At 40.7% G+C, this 20,489-nt stretch overlaps 1 protein-coding gene across 1 annotated transcript in view; it reads right to left on the bottom strand.

The window, feature by feature from the left end:
* The window catches only part of LOC143270293 (uncharacterized), a 539,180-nt gene that overhangs the window by 85,572 nt on the left and 433,119 nt on the right, over window positions 1-20,489 (bottom strand). The window lies entirely within an intron of this gene.

Below are 20,489 nucleotides of genomic sequence, written 5' to 3'. Positions count from 1 at the left end.
AGCCGTCATAGTAGGAACCGTCAAGGGACTGATGCATTCATTAGGTTAGGGTCCTCATGATGGAATTATCTCTGAAAATGTGCTCACAGACACACAGAGGTGTGCTGTATACATTTTCTAGGTACTTGTTTCAGTCCAGTCAAGTTGACAAAGACAGTCTGTTATCACAAAGGTCTCTCTCTGTCCATTTCTGATTATGGTGAGAACTTGAAGGATGGTGTGAGGATTTGGAATTAGGGGAAGGGAAATCTTCAAATTCAATAAGAAAGATCAACTGACATTCTTTTTTTGTGTGTTCAAGACAGGGTTTCTCCATGTAGTTCTAGTGCCTGTCCTGGATCTCGCTCTGTGGACCAGGCTTGCCCCGAACTCACAGAGATCTGTCTGGCTCTGCCTCCAGAGTGTTGGGATTAAAGGCGTGAACCACCACCACCTGGCTCAACTCACATTCTTTGTGTTCTCCAGGAGAGGTTGAACTGACAAGAAAAATACCTATTATTTCTTGTGATTAAGTGATCTGTGGCTTTTGTGTTGAGGTCCCAAAGACCACCTTCAGATTTAATGATTCTTAATAAGACACACAAAACTCCAGAAAGCCATTCTCCTCTCAGATATGGTTCATTATGTGAAGGGCACTGATTGAAATGAACAAAGGCAAACTCGTTGGGACTGGGCTGTGCCAGACCAGATGTGCTCTCAGCTTTTGAGCCCTCGCTCCAGCTACTATTTTATTTTTAAGATTTAAAAAATTTCATTCTTCAAGAATTTTGTATATTTATTCAATGTATCTTGAACATAACCACTCTCTACTCCCCTTCCAATCCTTCTTAGAACTACCCCTACAAAACCCCTTCTCAAGATCTTGTCCTCTTTTCGCATCCCACTCTGTCCAATCAATGCTTTCTTGGGTGCATTGATTTGGGATGTTCCACTGGATCATAGTCAACCTGCCAGGTGCCAATTTCCTGAAAAACACTGACCTCCCATGTCACCAGCATTCAGATGCTAGGCTTTTCAGCTAGGGATGAGGCCACGAGTCTCTCTTCCATATATGCTGGAATTTGACTGGATTGATGTTGTACAGGTATTGTGCAAACAACCACAATGTCTTTCAGCCATTTGAAATACTTCTATTGAGAATTTCTGTTTAGCTCTGTAGCCCATTTTTAAATTAGATTATTTGATATTTTGCTGGCTAGTTTCTTGAGTTCTGTATATATTTTGGAGATCAGCCCTCTGTCAGATGTGGGGTTGGTATAGATCTTTTCCCATTCTGTAGGTGCCTTTTATCTTATTGTCTATGTCCTTTGCCTTACAGAAGCTTCTCAGTTTCAGGAAGTCCTATTTATTAATTGTTGCTCTCAGTGTCTGTGCTACTGGTGTTATATTTAGGAAGTTGTCTGTAGCAGAATCTTAAAGGGTCTTATTAATAAAAAACAAACTTGAGGCCAGTTATTGGGTGAATGCTGGATGCCAGAGAAGCAGAACAAGTCACAGCTACCTCACTTCACCAATTTCTCAGCTGATCCTGTTTCCTCAGACTGGAAGCCTGTCAGTCCTCATCCCAAATGAATCTCAGCTGAACTGCTGCTAGAAGCCTAAAAGCTAAACCAGCCAAATGTGTATAGTTTCTGGTCCTCGAGCCTTATATATCTTTCTGTTTTCTGCCATCACTCCCTGGAATAAAGATGTGTGTCACCATGCCTGGCTGTGTCCAATGTGGCCTTGAACTCACAGAAATCCAGAGGGATTTCTGCCTCTGGAATGTTAGGGTTAAAGGCGTGTGCTACCATTGCCTATCCTCTATGTTTGATATTGTTGCTGTCCTGTTCTCTGACCACAGATAAGTTATTAGCGTGCACAATATTTTGGGGAATACAGTACCACCACATTTGTCTCCGGTGCCAATGCATTCCCACTTTCTCTTCTATCAGGTTCAGAGTAAATGGATTTATGTTGAGGTCTTTGATCTACTTGGACTTGAATTTTGTGTATGGTGACAGATATGGATCTATTTATAATCTTCTATATGTTGACATCCAGTTTTGGGTGGGATTTGATTGTGTGTGGGGGGGGTTAGTCACTTTTCATCTGATTGGATTTTTTTGTTTGTTTTGATTACTGGTTTTTTGATGTAGGGATTTTAAAGTTTTAAAAAGAAACAGAAAAACATGACTATGAATGGATAGGGAGGTGGAGATGGCCAAAGAAAAGTAAGAGGACGTGCAAAACATTTCATATGAAAAAGTAATTAATAAAAATATTTAAGTTGTGATTATGTTCTCTCATGATTCACCTTTAAATTTTCCTCCAAATAAACTTCCTCTTCCACTTCATAATGTTAATTTTTTATATATTGTACTTATCTGGCAATTTTTATTCTCTGTATTTCCACTTAGATTCAGTTGTAATGCAATATATTAATTCTTTGAGAATGCCATCTAGTATATTTTCATCATAACCACTCCCAGACCCTACCAAATCCAGCTTCTACCTCTTCTGTCTTCTCCACAAGTCTGTGTCCTCTGTTTCTTAAATAGGATACAAGGCAACAATTGTACTACCCTTACACTCATAGTTGTAGGGTGTGATGGTTTGAATGAGAATAGCCCCAATTGGCTCATGTATTTACATTCTTGCTCATCAGGAAGTATAACTCTTCAAGAAGGATTAGAAGGCATAGCCATGTTGACATAGTATTGACCTTATTGGAAGAAGTGTGTTATTTCTGGTAGGTCTTGAGAGGTCAAATGCTATGCCAGGGCCAGTATTTCTGTCTCTCTGTTTGTCTGTCTCTCTCTGTCTCTGTTTGTCTTTCTTTCTCTCTCCTCTTTCTCTCTCTGTCTCTCTCCCCACCCTCCCACATATATCTCTATCTCTCTCATCCTCCCCAACGCCCAATGCCTATGGATCTGGATGTAAAGCTATCCACTACAGTTCCAATGCCATGTCTGTCTGCTTTCTGCCATGATGAACATGGACTAACCCTCAAAAACTCTAAGCAATCTCCTAATTAAATGATTTCTTTTATAAGAATTGCCTTAGTTATAGTGTCTCTTTATTGCAATAGAATAGTAACTAAGTCAGAAGTTGGTACCAGGAGAGGGTATTGCTATGTTAAGTCTCATCATGCTGTGAGGGGACCCTGCAAGCATCATGGCAGACAGAGAAAAGAACTGCAGAGAGATGAGAATGAAAACTTGGCTCAGGTTGACTTAATCAGTTTTGATCAAACTTTGGAGTCTAATGCCAGGTGGTTTATTGCCTGCATGTTTAAACAGCGCAATTTGGGGACAAAATATTTTCCCAATGTAATACTATCCCTGGTGTATAATGAGGCATAATTACATTGAAACTCAACTTAAAGTAAATGTCATTTCATCCAAGAAGACGAGTTCCAGAGATAGGCTACCTGTATTAGCTTAAGGTCTATGGAAGGATCTGGCCTGTTCCTGGTCATAAAGGTAATGTTGAAGTCATTTGCGCTATTAGGTATCTCAGGTCCTGGATGTAGAAGCTTGATATGGATTGGACCAATAGATAATGCAGACCACTAGGCTGTTAATTGCCTCCAATTCCCAGATTTCTGGATGGAAGAACTGGAATCAATCCTGTCTTTTGAGAGGACAATCTTGTGGGCTTAACATTCCTGGTTACCCTAGAGATCTGTGGGTGCAAAAACCTTCAATGTTACTTGTTGGAAGAATATGAAAGACTTTGGGATTTCAGAGTACAAAAACAGTTCAGTTCTTTAAATGGGGCTTAATGGGCCATTCTAGTAAGAGCATGGAAGACAGAAGTGCTAAGGGCAATTTTGACTGTGGTGTCCAAACTCCAAAGTTTAGGAGGAAAATATTATAGGCTATCCTAGAGACCATTCTTGGGATACTTTGCTAAAGAATGTGGCTGCTTTTTGTCCTTGTCCTAAGTAACAGATTTTCTGCCCCCTCCCCATAATAGGATTCTCTGCCAACATAGAAAGTCAGATCAAGCCAAATTGAAAAAGTATAACATGTTTACTTGAGCAAAGCAACATCTGGGCAAGTTCTCCAGTTCCAGTCATTGAGGCCATAGGAAGCACATCTACATACAAAAGCAGGGAAACTTTATAGGTTGTAGGCAAGGGGTGATGACATGTCTGCCACAAATGGAATTTGTGCCTAAATGTGGCAGGGACTTTGGCAGCTGGCAGAAATAAGGGAGGAAGTTGCAGTAGTCACTAAGAAAGCAGAACTGGGCTTTTTGGGCACTTTATTTGTTAGAGACTCAATGAGGGGGTAGAGTTTGAAGGGAGAGAGAGAGACAGAGAGAGGAGGGACAGAGAGAGAGAGACAGAGAGAGACACAGAGAGAGACACAGAGAGAGATAGAGAGGGAACTTTCCAGATCATATGTTTATTAGTTATCATTCTAATGTAGATCCACAATTAAAAAGTAGCAAACAGGATAAGGAGAAATACAAAATGTACCATTTGAGGAGAAAAGAAGTACCAGAAAAATGTAATGTTGGGGCCAAGTCTTGTGCTCAAGGAGATTAAAAGTTAAAAGTAAAGCACAGTGTTAAATGGAAGAAAGGGAGTGGTAACCTCAGGACAAGATGTTATTCAGCTAATCCTGAATCCTGTGAAAGGAAAAGGACTGAGGGCTTTCCTAGACCTAAACAAGAGAAAGCTTATGCAAATTGAATTCAAGGAAAAGGCAATATTTCAGCCCCAGCAAGCAGAAGAACCTGGAAGCGTTAGCCATGAGGATTTGGCTTTCAAATCGAGAAGGATACAAAAAGGGGGTTATAGACTCTTCTTCTGTGGTTAAGTGATGGGCCAACCTGACTTCATCTTAAGATTAAAAGCCATCTTGTAGCAAGGTCAAAATAAGCTCATTCTTGTGTTGTGGGGTGGTCTTTCTATATGCTGTGAATATGTGTTGCTACCATTGGTTAACAAAGAAGCTGCTATGTCTTATGGCAAGGCAGCATAGTGCTGTGGATATCCCTCTGTATAAATAAACACTGATTGGCGAGTAGCTAGACAGAAAGTATAGGCAGGACTAACAGAGAGGAGAATTGAAGAAACAAGAAGGGAAGGGAGAGACTGCCTGGAGCCCCCTCCATGACAAGAAAAATATATGGTACTAATAAGCCATGAGCCACTTGGCAAAGGATAGATTAATAGAAATGGCTAAATATAAGAGTAAGAGCTAAAGAATGATAGGCCTAAGCTAATGGCCAAGCAGTTTAAATAATGTAAGAGTCTGTGTGTATATTTTATAAGTGGGCTCTGGAACTGGCTGGATTTGTTGGGAGCTGGAGAGAAATTCTCAAGCTACAAATGGTGCCCAATGGGTTGGCAAGAGTTTCCACCTAAAACCTGAGTAAAAAGATTCCAAAACAGAGCTAAAAACTGTTTCTAGTTGTCTCTTTCAAGGTAGAGGCAACCTGCGTGTTTGAGCTACTATCTACTATGTCGGGTTCCTGGTGTGCACTCTCCACCTGCAGTATGGTGGGAATGAGGCCTCTGCAAGTGGCACATTAAGCTGCGTGGCAGATTTAGCCTTTGCTAGTACAAAACAAAAAGAGGTTTCTGGGCTACACACTGCTTTGATAGAAGCATAGACCCACTATTTCTGAGAGTTGATGGCTCTCAGAGCTGGTGGAAAATGTACCACCCCCATGTTGGGAAGCTGAATTGGGCAGAGCAAGCAGCAATAATGCTGTTTCAGTCTTAGAATGCTGTAGTTTCAAGCAATAGGTTCACCATAAGACTGATGTAGGTAGGCTTGAAAGAGTGAGAAAAAGGATTATACAGAGTTACATAAACAAATAGTTTAAAAAATAGTCTTTAAAGAAACAGAAAAGGTAATAAGCCACATAAAGCTGACTATCACACAGAGAATCTGGATTATGTTGTCTTTGATATTGGTAACTAAAGAAAAACATTTGATTGTAAAAGCTGATGATTTATGCCAAAATGTATACTTTAATGGTACCTTGAATTCAAAATTTGGATGTAAGGATATGTTGCATTGGAAAGGAGTATCTGCTTTTGTTTCCACAGAAAGCCAGAGGCTATGAATTTGTTTCAGATTAAGATATAACAGGTTTGACCAGCCAAGATTACCTGAATTTTCTCTGGTGACACCATGGCCCAGATGATCCAACATCCAGAACCATTTCAAGGCAACTGGCTCAGACGATACACCCTCATGGACTACCCATAATCCTAAAATTTTCTGCTGTGGGATGTTCTGTATGGCAAATGTGTTGCTCTGATTGGTTAGTAAATAAAACACTGATTGTCCTGTAGTCAGGCAGGAGGAAGTATAAGTGGGACAAGGAGGAGAAGAATTCTGGGAAGTGGAAGGCTGAGTCAGAGACACTGCCAGCCGCCACCATGACAAGCCGCAAGTGAAGATGCTGGTAAGCCACGAGCCATGTAGCAAGCATAGATTTATAGAAATGGGTTAAGATATAAGAACAGTTAGTAAGAAGCCTGCCACGGCCATACAGTTTGTAAGCAATATAAGTCTCTGTGTTTACTTGGTTGGGTCTGAGCAGCTGTGGGACTGGCGGGTGAGAGAGATTTGTCCTGACTGTGGGCCAGGCAGGAAAACTCTAGCTACAATTTACTACAACTCTAGCAGGAAGTAGTAAGAGAATCAACATCCCCAAATTCTCAAATATATCATGACCCCTTTGGAGATGGAATTGGCTCATTCCTTCTCTAAACCCAAACATATTTCTAAAATAAAAGGTTAAAAGATTCTTTTGTCCCATATCAGAAGAGCCCTCTGGTGTGGGACAGGAAAAAACCAATATTTTTATTTAAATCAGGTTTATTATAAATGTGATCTCTTTCTAAAGACGAAAAGGAGATATGATATAGATATGATAAGATGAAAGGGTAGATTAATGAACCTAATTTTAAAGAGCAACTTGTTTGAAATGTTTTACATTGGTATAGATTTTAGTTCATTGATAAAATTTTAAAGTTAATTTTCTTATACTGTATATATATTTCTATTCTCGTTTGAGGTATTATGTTTATGTAACTCATTTAGGTAGTAATGGATAGTTTAGACAAACAGATTAATAGTTAGTCATCTATGATAATCATACTTGTAGCCATGTTAGCTAAGTCTTCTAGGTATACATAGATATATTTCAGAGAGACAGGTAATCTTCAAATACGTCAAAGACCTACAGAATATGGCATTTAAAATTTTTTTTAAAATGTGAACTTTCTGGACAGTGAGACATGTCTGCTCCTGACAGCACCAGATTTACTTCAGAGAGGAGGATGGGCATTGAAAACACTCCATATGGAATTTATATTCACCTTGGCAAAAATAGCCATTTGGGCAAGAAACTGTTCTTGCCTGGACTGCTTGATCGACTGGACCTACAGGACCCATAGAAAGATGACCACTGAACTTTGCTTGACAAAATGGTCCTTCAGGTGCCTGCTTCACAGAAAAAACTCCTAGAAATTTTACAGGACACTGAAAAAAATGACCAAGAATCTCTAGCCCTGTGGACTAAATACAGATGCCCCAACTTAACAAAGGAACATGAGGTGACTACCAGGCTGTCAGCTGTCTCTATCTACCCTGCAAGACTCCTGAAAGTTGCTTGCATCCTCCCATCTCTTAGGTAATATTATATCCTTCTGAGGTCTTTGATATAGTTGAAGCTAGAGAGTTACACATTTCCTTAGTTATGATAAAAGATAAGTTATTCTGTGTGTTTAGTGTTTTGATTATTATGTGGCGAGGGGACTTTTTTTTTGGATCCAGCCTATTCGGTGTTCTGTAAGCTTCTTGTATCTTCATATGTATTTCTTTCTTTAGGTTAGGAAAGTTTTCTTCTATAATTTTGTTGAATATATTTTCTGTGCCTTTGAGTTGGTATTCTTCTCCTTCTTCTATCCCTATTATTCTTAGGTTTGGTCTTTTCATGGTGTCCCAAATTTCCTGGACGTTTTGTGTTATGACTTTTTTGTCTTCAGTGTTTTCTTTGACTGACGAATCTATTTTCTCTATCATGTCTTCAGTGTCAGAGATTCTCTGTTCCATCTCTTGCAATTGGTTGGTTATGCTCGTTTCTGTAGTTCCTGTTCGTTTTGTCAGGATTTCTATTTCCAGCATTCCCTCAGCATGTGTTTTCTTTATTGTCTCAAATTCATTTTTCAGATCTTGGAATGTTTCTTTCATCTGTTTAATTGCTTTTTCTTGGCTTGATTTGATTTCTTCCCATTTTTTGTTCGTTTTTTCTTCTTTTTTTTTAAAAAAGCCATGTAAAGATGGAAATTATACAGAGTCTGCATACTGTATAATATTGCATTGTCTTTGGGATTTTTTTAACTGCAAAGAGTCATTTGATTGTAGAGGTTACAAAGTTAAACCAATATGTGTATTTTAAAGGTATCTTGACTTAAAAATTTAGGTCTAAGGATATGTTGCTTTGGAAAAGAGCTCTGCTTTTGTTTCCACAGAAGATGAGGAGCTGTGAATTTTTTCCAAGTTAATATGGTTCCATAAGGGAAGACCCCTTGAGAGGTCTTCAGATGATTCAATATCCAGAACAGCTTCAAGGCAACTGGCTGAGATGATGAAGACTCACAGACTATTCCACTCAGGACTTGACTATAATTCTAAATTGTCTCAGGAGCCACATAAGGTTACCAGTGGCCCCAATCAGCAGGATGTAGTATAGAAAACTATGGCCAAATTACAAAACTATGCCCAAATATTAAAAAATTGTAAATATTTATTTTCATTTAAGGGGAGTTGGTTACAAACTGTTATTGGTCATAGGTAAAAAAAAGACTAAACAAAGGAGTTAAATTGAGAGATCTCTTTCTAAAAGGAGAAGAGAGGATATGATAGAGAAATGATAAAAGAGTAGATTATTGAATCTACTTTAATCCAAAAAACCCAGAACTATTCTTTTTTTTTTTATTTTAATGCTTGTTTTTTATTTAATTTTTTTATATTTTTTTAATTTAATTTTTTTTTGTAAATTTATTTTACAACATCATTGAGTTCAACATAATAGCCACAGAGTCCCCTGTTCTCCCACTCTCGCCCCCTTCCCCCTCCCCCCACCCTACCCCCCATTCCCACCTCTGCCAGATCAAGGTCTCCCCCGAGGACCGGGATCGACCTGGTAGACTCAGTCCAGCCAGGTCCAGTCCCCCCTCCCAGACCGAGCCAAGCCTCCCTGCATAGGTCCCAGGATTCAAACAGCCAACTCATGCAACGAGCCCAGGACCCGGCACCAACACACAGCTGCCTCCCAAACAGATCAAGCCAAATGACTGTCTCACCCGTTCAGGGGGCCTGATCCAGTTGGGGGCCCCTCAGCCCTTGGTTCATAGATCCTGTGCTTCCATTCATTTGGTTATTTGTCCCTGTGCTTTATCCAACCTTGGCTTCAACAATTCTCTCTCATATAAACCCTCTTCTTTCTCACTAATTAGAATTCCAGTGCTCCACCAGGGGCCCAGCCGTGGATGTCTGCATCCAGATTCCTCAGACATTGGATGGGGTTTATGGCACAACTAACAGGGTGTCTGGCCATCCCATCACCAGAGTAGGTCAGTTCCTGCCGTCTCTCGACCATTGCCAGCAGTCTTTTGTGGGGGTATCTTTGTGGATCTCCGTGGGCCTCCCTAGCTCTCTGCTTCCTCCCCTTCTCATGTGGTCTTCATTTAACATGGTCTCCTATTTCTTGTTCTCCCTCTCTTTTCTTGATCCAGCTAGGATCTCCCACTCTCTTTCCCTCGACCGTTGCCTTTCATTGTTCCCACTCATGACCAGGTTGTTCATGTAGATCTCATCCATTTCTCCGTGTTTTTTTTTTGGGGGTCTCGTTTTCCGGGTAGCCTCACTGGTGATGTGAGTAGCAGTCCAGTCATCCTTGTTCCACATCTAGCATCTTCCTATGAGTATTTTTCATTAGTATGAATTTTGGCTTATTGATGTAAATTTAATGTTAGTTTTGTTATATTATATGTATATTTCTAGTCTTGCTTAAGGTTATGATTTTAGAGTTCATTTAAAAATATAATGTATAGTTAAGAAATATAAATTAATAGTCATTTATAATAATCAAACTTATATTCATGTTAGTTAGGTTTGATAGATATGCAAACATATTTCAATCACATAGGTAATCTTCAAACACTTCAAAACTTACAAAACATGGCATTTAAAATATTTTAAGAACTTAGACTTTTGAGGACAGTGAGACATGTTTGTTCTTGGCAGCATCAATTACTTCAAAGAGGATGATGGGCATTGTTAAGAAACTCAATATGGAGTTTGCTTATAATATGGAAAAGATTGGGGCAAGAAACTGCTCTTGCCTGAAGTGCTTGAGAGTATATTGTATAAACTGCACATGCAGGACCCATAGGAAAGTGACCACTGAACTTTGCCAAAACAAGGAGGGATGATCCTCCAGGACCATGCTTTGCAGAAGAAACTGTGAGACATTCTGCAGAACACAGGAAAGTGACTGATGAACTTTGCAATTAGGCAGACAAGTCCTTGAAATTTCCTGCTTCACTGAAAAATATGCCAGAGACTCTTAGGCCTGTGGGCTGAAGATACATTCCCCAATGATACAGAGGAACTTTGGGTGACTGTCCAGACAGCCAGATGTCTCTGTTATTTCTAGAATTTTGGAACTTGCTTACAATATACTTCCCATTTACTCAGATAATATTATATTCTTCTGAGGTCTTTGAGGGAGTTTTTAAAGACTAGATAGTTATAATATCAGTTTTCCTTGTTTAGGATAAAAGAAAAATTAGATATGAAACTTTACACTCACAAATATAGGATAAATGATGCCAGGGTAGCAAGATGTAATGGAAGACAGGTAATGCCACAATGACACATGGCAAACAGCTCAATTAGAATGGGTTGAGTTAAGTTGTAAGAGTTAGCTAGCAAGAAGCCTGAGCCATAGGCCATTTGGTTTCTAATTAATATAAGCCTCTGTGTGTTTACTTAGGACCTAGTGGATGCAAGACTGGGCAGAATACAGGAAAACTTCAGGCTACATTCCCGTCTTCTGTAAAACTTGAAATTGACCAGGTTTTGACACATTTTCTGAAATGTATCATTTTCCACACCTTGTACCCTGTTCCAGTCAATCCTGGTATACTCCCCCCACTGCCTCTCAGACATTATGAGGCACCCCTCTCTCATTCTCTTTGGACAATCACAGGTCCAAATCTTTCACTTACTGTTTCTAGACCCCCCCCCCAGTTATATTGACCTTCATCCTTGCCCTAAACGCTGCAAGCCTCCTTTCTGTTGCTTCTTCCTTTGGTACTTCCTCTCACTCCTGCTCAGAGGCTGTAGAGGTCTTATGTTTATCCTGGCCTGGTCTCTTACACCAACCCCTTGCAAACACCCAACTTACCATCTTTGTTGAGGGAAGCTCTCTTATAGACAGATCAAGAAACCACCAGTCAGCATATGCAGTGATCACTTCCACTAAAACATTTGAAGTGACCCACCAATGGTCAATGGGCTAACATATATACTGACTCTAAATATGCCTTTTTAATAGCCCATGCCCATCTGTCCTTTGGAGGGAAAGTGACTTCCTCACTACCAAGGGCACTCCCATAGTTAATGGTCCCCTTATTGCCAAGCTAACTGGAGAAGTAGCCATAATTCACTGCAGGGGAAACCAGTCCTCTAAGGACCCAGTGGCCTTAGTCAATGCCAAGGCAAACTCATTAGCCCACCGACAGGCCTCCAGCACCTCTGGATCAACAGAATATATTTTGTTTTTGGTACTCTCCTACCAGCCCTGTTATCAACCAGAGGAGAATGACAAACTCCTGAAAATTGGGGTCATGCAGACAAAGGATGGATGGTTTTACTTCAATAACTGCCTCATCCTCCCTCAGGAGCTGGCATTGTCCATCATTTCAGACATTCACCAGACTTTATATGTAGGCCCAAAACACTGTTCCATTTCTTAGAGCCCCTCTTTGACCCCACCCATCTTTAAGCTTGTATTTCACAGGTTCATTCCTCCTGCCAGACTTTTGGCACGGCCAACCTGCAGGGGTCTTCCAGACACATCATTGTCTACAGCAACTTTGAGGACACCAATGAAGTGACAACTGGCAGATTGATTTCAGCCAAACGCCATTATCTCCTAACTCTCGTTGAGACCTTCACAGGATGGATAGAAGCTTTCTTCACATCCAGGGAAACAGCAGATGTGGTAGCTCAAGTACTCCTGGAACACATCATCCCTTGAATTGGCGTGCCAAGACCATACAAATGGACAATATGCCAGCCTTCTCTTCCAGGGTCATAGAGCTCATGTTGTAAGCTCTCAACATTTCCTGGAACATCCGCATCCCCTATTATCCACAATCCTCATGAAATGTGGAGGGGGCCCATGGATTCACCAAATAACCCCTCACCAAGCTCTCCAATGAACTCAGGTTATCTTGGCTTTGACAAGGGCATCTCCTCATTGCCTTTACCTTCCTCTGAGCCACCCCATGCTCTCCTACAGGTCTAAGCCCTTCTGAGCTCCTTTTATGGAAGATCCATCCTCCCCAATCACCGACCTTCCAGCCCAAACTCCTTCACTGGCTGGGTACCTCCCTTACCTTGTCCTTCTAAGGTCCCTTCCCATTCACATGCTGGTAGCTATCTCCTTGCCCCCAAACCAATAGATCTAACTGCCCCTGAGCCTGCCCCATGCACCCTGGGGGAAGCAAGTACTCCTCAAACTCCTAGCACTTAAGTCTCTTGAGACCAGGTGGACAAAATCCTACACTGTGATCCTCAGCATCCCTTTGATTGCCAGGCTCCTAGGACAACAAAGCTGCTACCATCTCTTCAGGCTCAAGCAGCCACCTATGCAGGATACATGATCTGTTCAGCAGTGGGGACTCTCCACCCTCCAGTTTCCCAAGATGTCCAATTGAAGGGTGTATCTGTTCTTCTGCCTTGTGCATTCTACTTTGTCAGTACAACCAAGATTTTTTCTGGCAGTCACAGTGCAGGTGTTAATAATCTATTTTTTCCTTGCAACTTGCCTTCTCTGCTCCCTCAAGAAACAGATGCCTGGGGACTCCAGAATAGCAGTAAACCAGATGCTTCTTTCCCCACACCTCCCACTGACTGTGAGCCCTACTGTGTACACAAACTGATTGCTAAACCCACTTTTAAGAGAACGATGTAACAATCACCTTTACTTTCCTTGGACTTCCCACATAATCAACTTTTACAACCTAAACTAATACTTAACTGCAATCCTATTATGTTCTCTTCTATGGCCCAATCCAGAACAATTCATGTGTGTCATTTGCGGGATATAGCAAACATAGAGGTTGAAAACACTCTTCTTCAATGAATATCCACCCAAACTATTGAACACAGCAGCATTGCTGGGTAAACATTGGAGTTTAAAATACTGCTTGTTGTCTGGGTGAGTTGCTGTCAGTTGAAGTTATTGGCTTAATCCCTTGTAAGGCTCCATGATTTCTGTAAAGTATCCCACTCCTTCCCAATGTGATTCTTCCTGGGAAGTCAATAAAAGAGAGCACAACAAAAGGGGCACTCACATTCACACACAGGGACAGCCACAGGGACAGATGGACACAGACATAGGGCAGGCACAGACTCAGATTAAAAAAAATAAACAGAGAGAGCAACAGACGGATTTCTTCACACAGGCACAGACTCAGAGTCATGCACCAGACAGATGGGAGAAGATAGGGAGCATGAAGTAGAAAATCCAAACCTGGACTTGCTCTTGGTTGAAGGACTCCAAGTAGAAGTGCTTTTATTTCTTTCCTTAATGCAGCTCTGATACAGTATTGTGACTCTGAGTTAATGGCTGATGTGTTGATTCCACACAATAGGCTCCATTGTTTTGTCAAAACTACATGGCATCAAGCTGCCTTCTAAATATTCAGGCTTGTACCTGTCCATTAGGACAACTATCATCCCTCATCAGAGACATTTATTTATGCAATGGGCTGTGGTGAATGCGCAGACTCACACCTGGCCAAACTTTAGAGAATGCATAACTATGAATTGCTCAGACCTCAACAGGATGTCTGAATCACTCCCTCCAAGGCTCAGGGACTACTTTGGAAGACAGAGGCAGAGGTTGTAGATGATTACTGTAAAAGTGTGTCCAGGACACCTTCATACACAGTGAGGAACTCATAAGCCCCACCCCTCAGTGAGGGATTTTGTGCAGTTAATGTGTGCTGGGGATGGGATGTCATAAAATTTCTTGTATAACATTAGAGGGACCAGCCTTAATATTATATACCCCAGGGGCTCAGGAGAGAGAACTATGAATGGCAAGGGTTATTTTTGAAAACAGAATCGTAGCACACAGAGCTCTTAGTCCAGTCTTTTATTCTTCCATATCTTCTCCTTGGTCTTCCTGTGCCCTGGGAGTCCCAGTATATATACACTTACAGGCAATAATCTTTTGGCACTGCAAAGCCAGGCTTCCAGGGTCAAATGGAGGGGTGATAAGAATCACATAGAGGGGCAGTAATTGTTAATAATCATTTGCAACCCAAAAAGAAAGTGACTAATGGGGAAATGAATTAACTAAGGGCTTAATTCAGGTAATGTCTAAGAAGAGGGATTTAATGTGCTCAATTATAATCTTAAACATGATTGGTAGAAAATATAAAGAATCTATAAGCTGCTAGGTCAATGGGACAAAATAAAACTGTCTTCTTTTTTTCCTGTAGCTCCTATCTGTCCAAGCTATCTGCTGTTTAATTTTTTTTCTGCAGGGCGGGGGAAAGTATGCTTGGTTGCTAGGCAACCTGTGATTCCTCTGGTGATAGTTAAAGGGAGATCTGGAATTAGAAGTAAGTTTTGGGAAAGGAGGAAGTTAAGCTTAATTGGCACATCTGCCAGGCCTTCACATATGGGTAGTCTGGATGCTTAAGTCTGTTCTTAGAGAGTACAGAGGTATCTCTGATAAGGTACTTTCCTCCATCTGTGGATGGACCTGGCCAGATGTTGCCAGTGATGATAATTACAGACAGGCTTAAACTGGGGTTCTGGCTGTGCATAGCTGTCAGTGCATGAGGTTATCTAAATATTCCTTTAGGAGAGGGGAAATGGTGTGCAATAAATGATGGAAAAGCTACAATAGCACACAAGAAACTCATAGCAGGAAAAGGCTGATAATCAAAAGCCAAATATTACCATGGCTCCTTGAGCCTCTCGAAGGCCCTTGGCTTCTTCCAGGTATTAGCTTTGTCATCATCAGCTGAAATCCTCCTTTGTATATTTTTGCAGCTTGTAGCATCAAATTAAAGGAAAAGGAAATGCAGGTAAGCAACCACACTTGAACTCTATGGATGTTAAGGACAATATGGCATTTTGGTGGTGTTTACTTGTGTTTGAGCAGTTTGAGTATGTAAACCTCAACAAGGCTGATTTGTGACTTGCAAAATCCACTAAAATTCATTGATGCCTGTTATGTCCAAAGAAAACTGCAATTCCCAAAACTCCAAGGGCAGGCTCAGATATCCGGAAATGGGCTCAACCTGGACTTGAGGAGGATTTCTGGAAGGTAGATAGAAGTCAACATTCCTCAAAAACTTGTGAATCTCTACCCAAAGGTGTCATTTCCCTTATGACTGGCAGTAGAGAAAATGGCTGCCTGTGGTGCATATTACCATAATGAGGCCCATGCTAGCCTCCATGCTGCTTCAGGGTCACAAGTACTTGTTATGCATTTCAAAGTCTATGCTAGTGTCCTAGGTCCTCTCCCCTCCTCCCCTACCCTAAACTCCCTCTAGTTCAGAAGCATCCTTTCTCACACAATCTCAGTCTCTTTATAAATCTCTCTCTTTGTGTCTCTCTCTCCTCCTGTCTCCATGTTCCTCTCCCTCTCTCTGTCTCCTCCTCTGTCTCATTCTCTCTCTCTCTCTGCCTCTCTGGCTGTTTCTGCTTCTATCATTAGCCAGGTCCAGTTGGCTGACTATGTTCAGCCAACATCTCCTTCTGCTTTGAACATTCCAGATCACTCTATCTGTTCAAACTCTGGTATCTATAATATAAATCCTTCCCCTTAAACATATCACTGAGTGGTCAGGTGATCAGTTTGTACAATACCAAGAAACAGCTTAAAATATTTGCATAATGCATTTTAATGGGAAAATATTTCAAACATATACAGAATTCAATATATACTATGTCTTCTGCCAGAAAATAGTTAACCATGTCTATTTTTGATAAAATCTTCCTGACAGATTGTCATTTGTTGTGTTCTTTCAGAGAATTATCAGCTTCGGTAGCAACTAAAAAGAAAAGAAAGACCTATCAGTTGCATCACCAAGAACATCACTGGTGACATACATCTCAGGATCAGGAGTAGCAGTGGCATCATCAGTAGAATCTTATGGAGTGACATTAGTATCATTGTGTTTGAAAAGGTGTGAGAATGTGGAGCCTCATTTTGTTGGTTCTATTCTCAGATGTTGCTTCTTCTGAAATATTTGTTTCTAAGAAGATGCTATACTCATAAGTCACAATGTATGCACACAGAAAAATAGAAACTAATATTTAACAGTTATATATCTCTGCTTAGCCATTCAGAAAAACACAAGGTTCACATTAGGAGTGAAAGAAATTCCCTTGTTCCAGAATAGGAGACAACTGTGAACCTACCAGCTTTACGTGGGCACTTTCGTTGGACTAAACTGTTATTTTTATGTGATATATTTTTAATATTATTGGGAAAAAAAGAATCAAATTTTTTCTGGTGCTAGGAAATGCCCAAAAGTTCTATATAAAGCATGAAATTTATTAATCTTACATACTAGTGCCCAAAAAATTAGATTTCTACTACAAAAATCTTCATCTATTTTAAACCATTTCTGTGGTCTCACCTTGTCCAATGTTTTGGTTCCTGTAATCTCTCAAATTACTTTGTCTGCGGAATATTATATTGCTTATGTATCTTATCATCATCATAATCGAAACCAGGAACCACATTGCTGGAGTTATAAGGAGTAGCAGCATGTCTTCTGCCAGAGGAGGAATAGATTTAATAGAGGTGTTCATTGTATAGCTGGTGTGGTCAGCTGTATTTACAGAACCAAAAATTTTGTTGCTACCCTGTGTAGGTTCTGGAGTGTCACATGGCACATGAACAAGAGAAGATTCCCGATCAGTAGTGAATCTACTACACTTGTGTTCTGCTCTAAGACACGCTTCAAGAACTGGGTCAGTGTTTGAAAAGGGTCCATGGTGTCATTAGTGTGGTGACCAAGAGCAGGCTCAGGGTCAGTATATGGTCTCCCCCTTGCATGCCCAGTGCAAATACCTAAATAATTGTGGGATCCAGAACAGTGTCCTGGCCTGAATGTGCACCTTTTTTATTATCAACCGGGTCAACTCCTTCTCCATCCCATGTAGGTGGTAAATGGACCAAATTGTGCCGAACGGTAATATGGGGATCACAAGGTGCCTTCTTTTCAACCTTTAAGGAAAATGTGAGACGTTAGTTTTCATTAACATTTTCACTGATTTTATTCATTTTAGGACTTATCTGTTATGTCAGGGTCTTGATTTATAGCCCCCAAATGTCTCTTTTCTCAGTCTAATTTTATCACAACAGCCATTGATATTCAGTACTTTCTGCTTCCTTTCTGTTTGAGTAAAAGGCCCAGAGTTTTGAGAAATTTAAAAGGGGACCTGCTCAGCTTTATGCCTTCTTTCCTTCTTTTCTTTACTACCTGACACTGTCATTCTCTGTATAATGGGATGTTGTAAAAGGAAAAGGACAAAATGTGTCCTTTCCTGTCTGTATGACTGGGATTTTGCATTCTGGCCAGATTAAGAAAATGTGACAATGAGGAGCTTTTGGAACAAAAGGAACCTCTCTCCTCTGCACTGCATTAATGCTTTCCCCACAACCTTTCACAATTGCCATTAGGTTCCTTGGACAGTAGAACAGTGAGGGTGATTTTGAAATGCATGAGCAGAGGGGAGCTGTGGAGCTGCAAGTTAGGATTCTGGGAGATGCCTTCCAAGTTCTTACTCCTTAACTATGACTATTGTCATACATGGAGGATAGCTATAATGGCCTGCCCCAGCACCTCTCTGGAGACTTGAGTGAGAACAGCCCCCATGGGCTCATATATTTGAATGCTTGGCCACCAGTTGGTGGAACTATCTGGGGGAGGATTAGGAGGTGTGGCCTTTTCAGAGGAGTTGTGTCATTATTGGTTCAACTTGAGGTTTCAGAAGACTTGAGCTATATTCAGACAGCTCTCTGTTTCTTGTGTGAGTCAGTGTAGCTCTCAGCTGCTGCTTCAGCGCCATGCCTGCCTGCTTGAATTATGATGGTGATGGAACTGTATGCATCCAATTGGAACCATAAGCCCCACTCCAAACAAACCCTTCCTTCTAGAAGTTGCCTTGGGCATGGCAATAGAAAGTAATAGAACTAACATCTAATTACAGTATGAGTGACATGAACAAAGCCTGAAGGATACATTGGAGTCACTGAACGGGTGTTACCCAGAGTAATATGGCAAAAACAGATGAAGTAATTCTATAATGTTGGCTTAGACAGCATACAAAGAAGACCAGATTATTTAATAAGGTACATTTATGAAATATGAGTTTTGAAAATGTATTTGATGATGCTTGGCAGATGGAAAACCTCACTGAATTTTATTCCACAACAAATAATGACTCCAGGTCTTTGTCATTCAAGACATGTCAGTGACATGCCTAACTTAGCAGTCTCATTGTTTATACTAAGGACATATTGGTCTTTGCTTATGAACAGGTGCATAAGAAACATATTGATTCTGGGGTCTGGAAAGATGACTCAGCAGGGTTTACCACTTTTTGCTGGACCAGAGGCTCTGGCTTTGATTCACAGAACCAACATCTTGGCTGAGAACCTTCTGGAACTGCAGTGACAGGGGATCCAAAGCACCCCTGGAGGTCAGTGGGCAGACCACAAACAGAGTGCACAGAAAGAATGCATTCAAAACATTTCCACCCCTAAAATAAATCCACTGAAGTCATACAAGAGTGTTTGGTAGGTTCGTGTTGACATTATCTACTGCATGATTCTCTACCGTTTACTCTCTTTATTTGTGTGTGGTTTCTTTTCTGATTCAAAGAGCTCCCTTTCTGATTTTTGTCTCCATAGTCTAATTTACTATCACATACCCATGAAAATAGTGGTTCTCAACAGGTGGTTAGTGACCCATTTGGAAAACCTAAGACTGTCTTTCACGGGGTTCACCTAACACCGTCTGAAAACATAGATATAGACATGATAATTCATAAGACGTGAAAAATGACAGTTATCAAATAGCAAGGGAAAAAATTTCCTGTGCAGGTTCACCACAACATGAGATAGGTCATCAGATGGCCACACCCTTAGGAAGGTTGAGAACTAGTGCCTTACAGGGTGATTAGATTGTGGGCTCCCAGAAGGGAGGATATGAAGGAGGTGAAGAAATGGGCCAGGCTGGCTTCCTCTTCTCTGACACTATGTGAAATACTGCAGACATAGGAACACAGAGACATCGTTCCTTACACAAAAAAATATATTACATGTCAAATTAGTGGGAATTAAAGGTAAATATATTTCTTTTTCTTTGCAGCTATCAGTTATTACCTCATCTAGTGGAGACAGTTCCAGGTCCCCCAAGATGGTCTTGACACTGGAGGACCTTATTGCACAGCCAATATGTTCCTCGCTCTTCTGCAAATGAAAGGTAGAGGATGAACCTTCTCAGTTAAGGAAATCAATTCTTTTGTTTGGTCTGTATGTGAAGTGTGTGTGAGACCCAAAACCGTTATTTGCTTCGTTTCAAATGAAGCCCTTTTCTGACACAAAAGAGGCTGTGCTGGGTTCCTTTAAATTATGAATACCAAAATTCAAAACAGAACAGGAGAAAAGTGTTTCACTCTCTTTTGCTCAGTTTCTTTGAGGTCGCCTGAGTTCTGGCATGTGATAGGTGCATCTGAGTTTCATTGCTGGAAGTAAAATGGGAACCATGTCTAATGATCTTTAACCGAGTATTTTCAACACATGGTTCGTAGTCAAGCAGTTTGCTGGTAAATGTGTTTTCTGGGATGGATCCCGGGTCATTATGCCTGCATGCAGAGTGATCTGCTGGCATTGGTGTGCTAGTGTATTGTATCAATTTCTTTTGTATTTTGTGGAGTGTGTATTAATGCTGATATATTTACATTCAAAGCATATATATTAAGGCCACCAAATGGCTAATGTCATAAAGGCACTTGCCAGCATGACTGACACTTCCAATTGAACCCTGAGATTGAAATGGTGAGAGGATAGAAACAACTCCTAAAAATTATCCTTGCACCTGCACTCTTCTGCTGTGGCAAACAGTTTCTTGCCTTTTCCCATTCACCAAATAAATTGAGAACAGGTTATCCTTGAACTCAAAGAGACCAGTGTCCTCT

Source organism: Peromyscus maniculatus, chromosome 22 (genome assembly GCF_049852395.1).
Source record: "Peromyscus maniculatus bairdii isolate BWxNUB_F1_BW_parent chromosome 22, HU_Pman_BW_mat_3.1, whole genome shotgun sequence".
In the NCBI taxonomy this organism is placed as follows: Eukaryota; Metazoa; Chordata; class Mammalia; order Rodentia; family Cricetidae; genus Peromyscus; species Peromyscus maniculatus.
Note: the sequence above shows the minus strand (reverse complement) of the source record. Positions and strands in the feature narration are given on the sequence as shown.